Source organism: Gavialis gangeticus, unplaced genomic scaffold (genome assembly GCF_001723915.1).
Source record: "Gavialis gangeticus isolate Ggan-Ray unplaced genomic scaffold, GavGan_comp1, whole genome shotgun sequence".
In the NCBI taxonomy this organism is placed as follows: Eukaryota; Metazoa; Chordata; order Crocodylia; family Gavialidae; genus Gavialis; species Gavialis gangeticus.
The window spans coordinates 34,005,809-34,012,203 of record NW_017729004.1 but is presented as its reverse complement, the minus strand read 5'-3'; the positions used below and the strand labels follow the sequence as shown (position 1 = coordinate 34,012,203).

The 6,395-nt window shown below is 40.5% G+C and overlaps 1 long non-coding RNA gene across 1 annotated transcript; it reads right to left on the bottom strand.

The window, feature by feature from the left end:
* Positions 1-1,777: 1,777 nt before the first annotated feature.
* LOC109291278 lies at positions 1,778-6,101 on the bottom strand. Its single transcript, XR_002095800.1, has 2 exons — positions 5,235-6,101; positions 1,778-3,156 (listed from the first exon to the last, which is right to left on the bottom strand). It is a non-coding gene; the product is annotated as an uncharacterized LOC109291278 (long non-coding RNA).
* Between the last annotated feature and the right edge of the window lie 294 nt (positions 6,102-6,395).

Sequence of the window (6,395 nt, the reverse complement as noted above, 5' to 3'; positions counted from 1 at the left end):
TTTCTAACCTTTGGATATGTCTTAAAGATCTTTCCCTATGCTATGCTTGAACAGGAGGTAGTTAGTGATGATACTGATGTGAAGTTCAAAGATAGGGATGAAGAAGGGTATTGCTGTCCATACCTTGCAGTAACATGTTCATGTACCCATACTCATAGTGGCAGATCTAATGTTGTTCATCAGAAGGTCTTTGCAGTGAACAAGCCATCCCCACTGAAGAGAATTCTTCCATGTGTGTTCTAATTACCCAGATTTAAGCCGTGCATGAAGCCGTTGCTCTTGCTGTAGCTTCTGAGTAAACAATTGAGGCCCTGTCTATACTTAAATACTGATTTTCCTAGGACAATTAAGGTTTTAACTAATTCTTTGCTTGTCAGGCAGGCCCTTAGAAAATAATGGCATTCATTTCCAGAGCTCCTCTTACTGATACTTTGACGCGATATCCTGGTAATTAGAAACCCTTATGCTTTTGTGAGGCTGAGTAGAAAATCTCCCTGAGCATTTAAATTTTTGGTTTTCTGTCAGATTGTATAGAATATGCTTAACTTCCTTTTGTCATCTGAAGGGTCTATCCTCTAGTTGGGAGTCATGGAAAAAAAATCCTCACACAGCATCTCTCTGAACTTCTCTCAGCTTCCCTTACCGTGGCTGATTAAAGTGAGTTTGTCTAAAGTGGTCTGGCAGATTATAAATCCCTTCTCAAACGGTGAGCATGATCTTGCTGTTATCAAGAGACTCATTAGGATGGACAACACGGGACAACATTGAACATCTTTTGTCCTGAAATGGCCAATATTTTTAAAGTTGAAGCCATTCTTACAACTAATTCATGATTCTGACTGCCACTTTCTGACAGGGAAGATGTTGAAGTGACTACTACTTTGTTGTCAGGAGATTTACGATCATCAGGGTCTGGATCAAAAGTATTTGTATTCATTGTCCCCCCTCCTCCCCCACCATTCTGCCTCTGAGACAGTATGAGACTGTTGTTAGGAAGTGCACTCCCTGCATGATATGGACTGATTCAGGAGCACTTGAGGCTTTCCTTAACCTCTCGGAAGTGTCAGAGCCCTGTAGCAAAGCATGCACGATACCCCCATAGTATCCTGTCACAAGGCAGTAAAGCCAAATGACCAAAGGACAGGGCTACCAAATATTATGCAACAAACCCCTATCATAATATGAACTGGAGAAGGTACAATCTGTGTATATTTGTACCTGTGAAACACCTGTATAATGTTTGCACTTGCTCATTCCCTTTCCCAGAAAGAGCAATTGATGTAATTGATTAAACTGTCCGTTATAATCCAATTCCTGTACTTTCTAACATATAACACACCCCAGGATATAATAATGAACCTTTTTGAAAGGCAGAATGAAGAGAAAAAGATCTGTCCCTGTAGTAGCTGGGCGTGTCTACACATGCCCCCCATGGGGCAGTTATTACTGCAGCATCATTTAGTACTTGCTTTAGGCAGCACATAGCTATTTTTAGCAGTTACGTCACCACAGGGATCCACTATACCGAGGTAGCTTGTGGCTACGGCAACATAGCATCTTGTGTAGACATGCCCACTGAGTAGCAGCAGCTGGGTAGCGCCTGCTCATTGTTCTGCTCCCAGTTACATGCAGATTTTACTTTCATTTTTGCCTGTAAATGGCAGAAATTGTTCTTACTCTATTTCTGGCATACAATGCATACTGAAATGTCCAGCAGCCATGGGGGGAAGAAGCGTATGTTGTATGCAAGAAAATACAGCAAATGTCACATTGTAAATTCAGATCTGACATGGTCAATACCGTTTACTATAGTCCTTGACATCCTTAAAACAGAAAAGGAGACTACAAACCTCCCAAATGAGCCTGTTGGGGTCAGAATGGGTTTGAATATGCTCCACAATCATTTGTCTTCTTCCCCATTAGGAAAGTGGGAGCCTCTAGTTCCCCTGAGCCTTTTGTTTTCTTTTATTAATTTATACTGGGGGTACAGGGATTTTGAAAGCCTTCAGTTCTGATTCTCCCTTCGGATCCAAGTGATTGTACCTAAGCAAACTACCACTTTAGTATACGCTGACAGCACTGTGAAGTCAAAGCAGACATCTCGAATGAATACACTTTATACAGTAGGGTTACAACCCTTCTTAAGGAACCTGTCTCAGACTATTACCTGAACCCTTAGCTTAGTTTCCTAGGGAATTTTGCAAACTGATCTCATACATCTAGGAGAGCTCTGGCATGGTGCTTGGTTTTTACAAATATGAACCATATTTTATGCATCAAATTCTATGCATCACAATTCTCCAAAAACCAGAAGCTTGTTTCCCCTCCTCTCTGCCCATGTCTCTATTTAATAATCCTGTCTGAAAAACAGACTGTAAAAGCCTGCAGTAAAAAAGGAAATCATTAAGTGAGAACAACTCATCCTATGTACTGAATGAGCAATGATCCTGTGATCATATGACCATCATATGTTCACAGTGTGTGAATACTATAATAGAGTATTATATGATCACATTTTATGATTATATACAGTAACTGGAGGCTGTATCAACATGTATACAATACATGGATGGAGGGAGCACAAATCATTATACAGTCTTAATTTTACCATTTCTAGTCTCACTTCACAACCTTAATATTTAAACCTATAGTTCATGTACGTATATAATATCTTTATTATCAAATATCAGTTTCTGTCACTATCATATAAATGTTATTTTTTCATTTATTAACAAATTCTGATATGTAAGAGGTAATTAGTATAAGAAAGGCACAGCTGCCTGGGGAATATATTAATCTAGGAGCCAAGACACTACACAGTAGCAAATGAAGGGCAACATGCAGTGGTGAGAGAGGAAAAGGATACACTGATGAGTCTGTATTAAATATTCCCACTTTGTGTGTGTTGCTGTGGCCCACTTGATCCCTCATCACTTGGACATCATCTCCATTGCATTCTTCCACACAGTTGAAACATTGCCTTTTTGTTGAATTTGGCATATGCCTCTAGGTAGGCTACAGAAGATGGGCATGTATGTTTGTTTGCTTTTATTTCCAGTCTTGCCCAAGTCAACAGAACGAGGTAATCCATCACTGCACAGTAGGAAAGAGGCTGGGAAAATAGGTGCCAAAAGTGCTTGTTTAGGTTTGGCTCTCCTGCTCATCAGTTTGGGAAGAACAGAGAGAAAGTCATTAGTTACAATTTGGTATAATGAAGATATAAAACTAAGAGTCTTACAATGTGAAAACAAGTTATAGATGAATAACCTAGTATATAAACATGGAAATGGAATTTTATAGGGTTCAGTTTTCTTTGAAATAATCAGGCAAAGATCAAAGGATTTGTAGGGGCTTTCTTAAAGATACAAAAGTTGGTAAAAGTGGCCAATACACATCTTCCCAAAATGCAGTTCTGTGCATAGTAAAATGCATTCTGTCCTGATTAGATTATACTATTATAAACAGAAAGTTCAGATTGTGAGATACACCACAGTACAGTTAAGGCACTCTGATAGAAATTCTGAAAATAAAAGTTACAAGAAAGTTTTATAGGAGGCATTAACTGCAGTTGCAAAATGTACCATATCTTCAGATCTTTTGTGATCAGCATTTAAAACAATAGACACTGTTGGGATACAAAGTCAAAGAACATAGAAATACTTTTCAAGAGAAAACTGGTCTTTGTGAAATATTCAATCAGCTGTTGATAAAGTACTCTCAGATTAACTATGCTACTAAGTATGGTAGTTCTGGATTCATGATAAAGATAGCTGAAGATAAGTGATGTTTTAACAGATTTTTAATGTCACAAATTATTTTTTGCCTGGAGTTACAAACCTGTATTTAAAGAAGGGTTGACATCATAATTCTCCACAGACCAAATAAATAAATAAAAATCCTATGCCGTTTAATTTAAAAGACTACCTTTCCATGTACTATTATTAATAATTAACCCGATTCCTTCTGCCTCATTTTTCAAGACACTGTAAGGGCTGAATAATATAGGTATTTGAACGGTTCTTTGAATATTTTTATATGGAAGAACAGAGTTGTCCAATGTGCAGCCTGTGGGCCCCAGGCTCCTGCTCACCAGCCACTCCCCCACCACTTCGGTAGCTGAGGCAGCTGGGGTTTCCAAGGCTCCCCCTCTCTTTTCTGCTTCTGCAGATGGGGTAGAGCAGGCCTGGGCACAGAGAGTGCTGCGAGCCTGGCAGGGGGAAATCTGGGCTACCTACATCACAAGAGAGGAGGCATGTGCATGCAGCAAGGAGGGAGGCTGTGCTGCCCATAGGGTGGAGAAGAGCCAGACTGTGCACACATAGTGGACGAAAACCAAGTTGCCTGTGCTGCACATTTGACAGTGGAGAACTCAGGGGTGTATGGCATGCAGGGTGTGCAGCCTCCTGCCACCCAGAAGCAGCTTAGCCCTGAGGTAGAATGCATCTTTCATGGGGTAAGACACTTGGGTTCACCCATACTTCTGTATTTAATTTGGCTGCAATAATTTCTAAGAAATTTGTCTCCGTGCAGTGAGAAACTTTTCTTGCCTTACTTTGGTTATGTGGCTGCATTCTGGAAATTGAAACAGCTGATATGGTCACAACAAGCAACAGTATCTAGAGAACAACTATCAAAAGTGACACCAGTAACACAAGGCAATGCACTGTAGGGCAGTTAACCACACAAAGGAACAATCAGTTGACTGGGTCACACAAGCAAGATTAGGAAGATCCCATGGTCACAGCCATGTGTTACAATCCAGTTACAATAAAATATTGCTGTCAAACTTCCAAGTGGGCAGGGGCCACGCACCCCACAAGTCACACCAGTGGGAACTGCATGATGTGCAGACCGCACCAGAGCAACTTATGGCCCCCAGGCTTCCACAGTATGGTCACATACAAGTAACTAAGCTTAAAGCACAAGAGTTTTGTGACGAGTGCTGTGCTATTGGACATGACAGCTGACAGAGTGTGACTGAGGCTATGGAAGGAAAAAAAATTACATGCTCCAAAATGGCCAAAATGTTCCCAAATGGCCCTGAAACCCCACAAGGATCTTCCCAGAGGGGCTGATTTAGACTGGCTGACATGGCCATGTCTGAAATTGCCTACACATACAAACTGGAAGATCAAAAATAAACACAATCAAATGGAGCTACTCTAACAACACAAAGATATGCAAGTGTAGTGAAGTGCAGACTATGGAGGACCTGGACCTGTTCATTTACTGACTCCTTGATGAGACCTGTACAAAGGAGGACCCCACTGCAGCAATGGGAAAAGCCATTGCTTGTGCATGATCCTGGAAAAAAGTGTCTAGTTTATGACAAGGATGTAAGTACCTTACTGGTAAGGTTCTCTACTTCTGCAAAGATCTGCTTCTAGGCATGTTCAGAACTGCTGAACACTTAGGCACCTGAGCTTCCTTTGATACATAAACTAGGCATTCCTCTTCCCATTATGCCTGCAGGACCTACTGGATAGGACCCTGCAAAAAAAAAAAAAAAGATTGGAATTCTTTATTTCAAGGCCCTAATAAGTTAGAAGTCTTCCCAGGGTCATGGTGAACAGGAGTTAAATACTAATCTCTTCACATGACAGTATCCTACCCTAGGATATGCTGGAACTACACTGGCCTTCATGTTTCCTGTTGAAGCTGGTCTATCTTCTATAAAATATCTAACTGAACCACAAAAAGAAGGGGAGGGAGTAACTCTATACCTGGATGTTCAAACAGGCACTTGGGAGGTGAAAGCACCAAGTTCAAAGGCATTTACTCTTTAGTTCACTGATTTTGAACCAATGTTTCTCACAGTTCAGGAGAATACCTTAACTACAGAATATGGGACACTTGCGTAGATGTATCCCTTGGTCTCTCCTGTTGAAATTGTCCCGCTTAGTATCTCATACCTATGTATCCAGGTTCTAGTCCTTGTTCCAGTGAAATTTTACAAAATTAAAGAGCATCAACGGGAGAGACAGACAACACCCCAGAATTCCAGAGAGTTGGTAATTAGAGCATTCCCAAGGGAAGCAGGGAGAGATGGTTTCAATTTTCCTCTGGTAAAAGGTGGCCATTCAATCCAGGTCTTCCATGCTCTAGACTACAGAGCCCTAAACAATTGGCCTGTTGGACACCATACAGTCCTCTGCTTTAATTGCACAAGACAGAAAAAATAATATATTTAGATTTATCTCAAAAGGAATATTTTTGTCCGTACTTTTTTCTCTTTTTTCAATTAAGGAAGTAAAAATAAAAAGGTTTTACACATTGGGTTGAGCTGACCTTTTTTGTTCAGCTGTCAAACCAAAAACCAATTATTTGCTCAGTCTTACACAGGAATCATGACCCTTTTCCCTTCTATAGGGCAATAGGGCATGCCTGTGGTACGA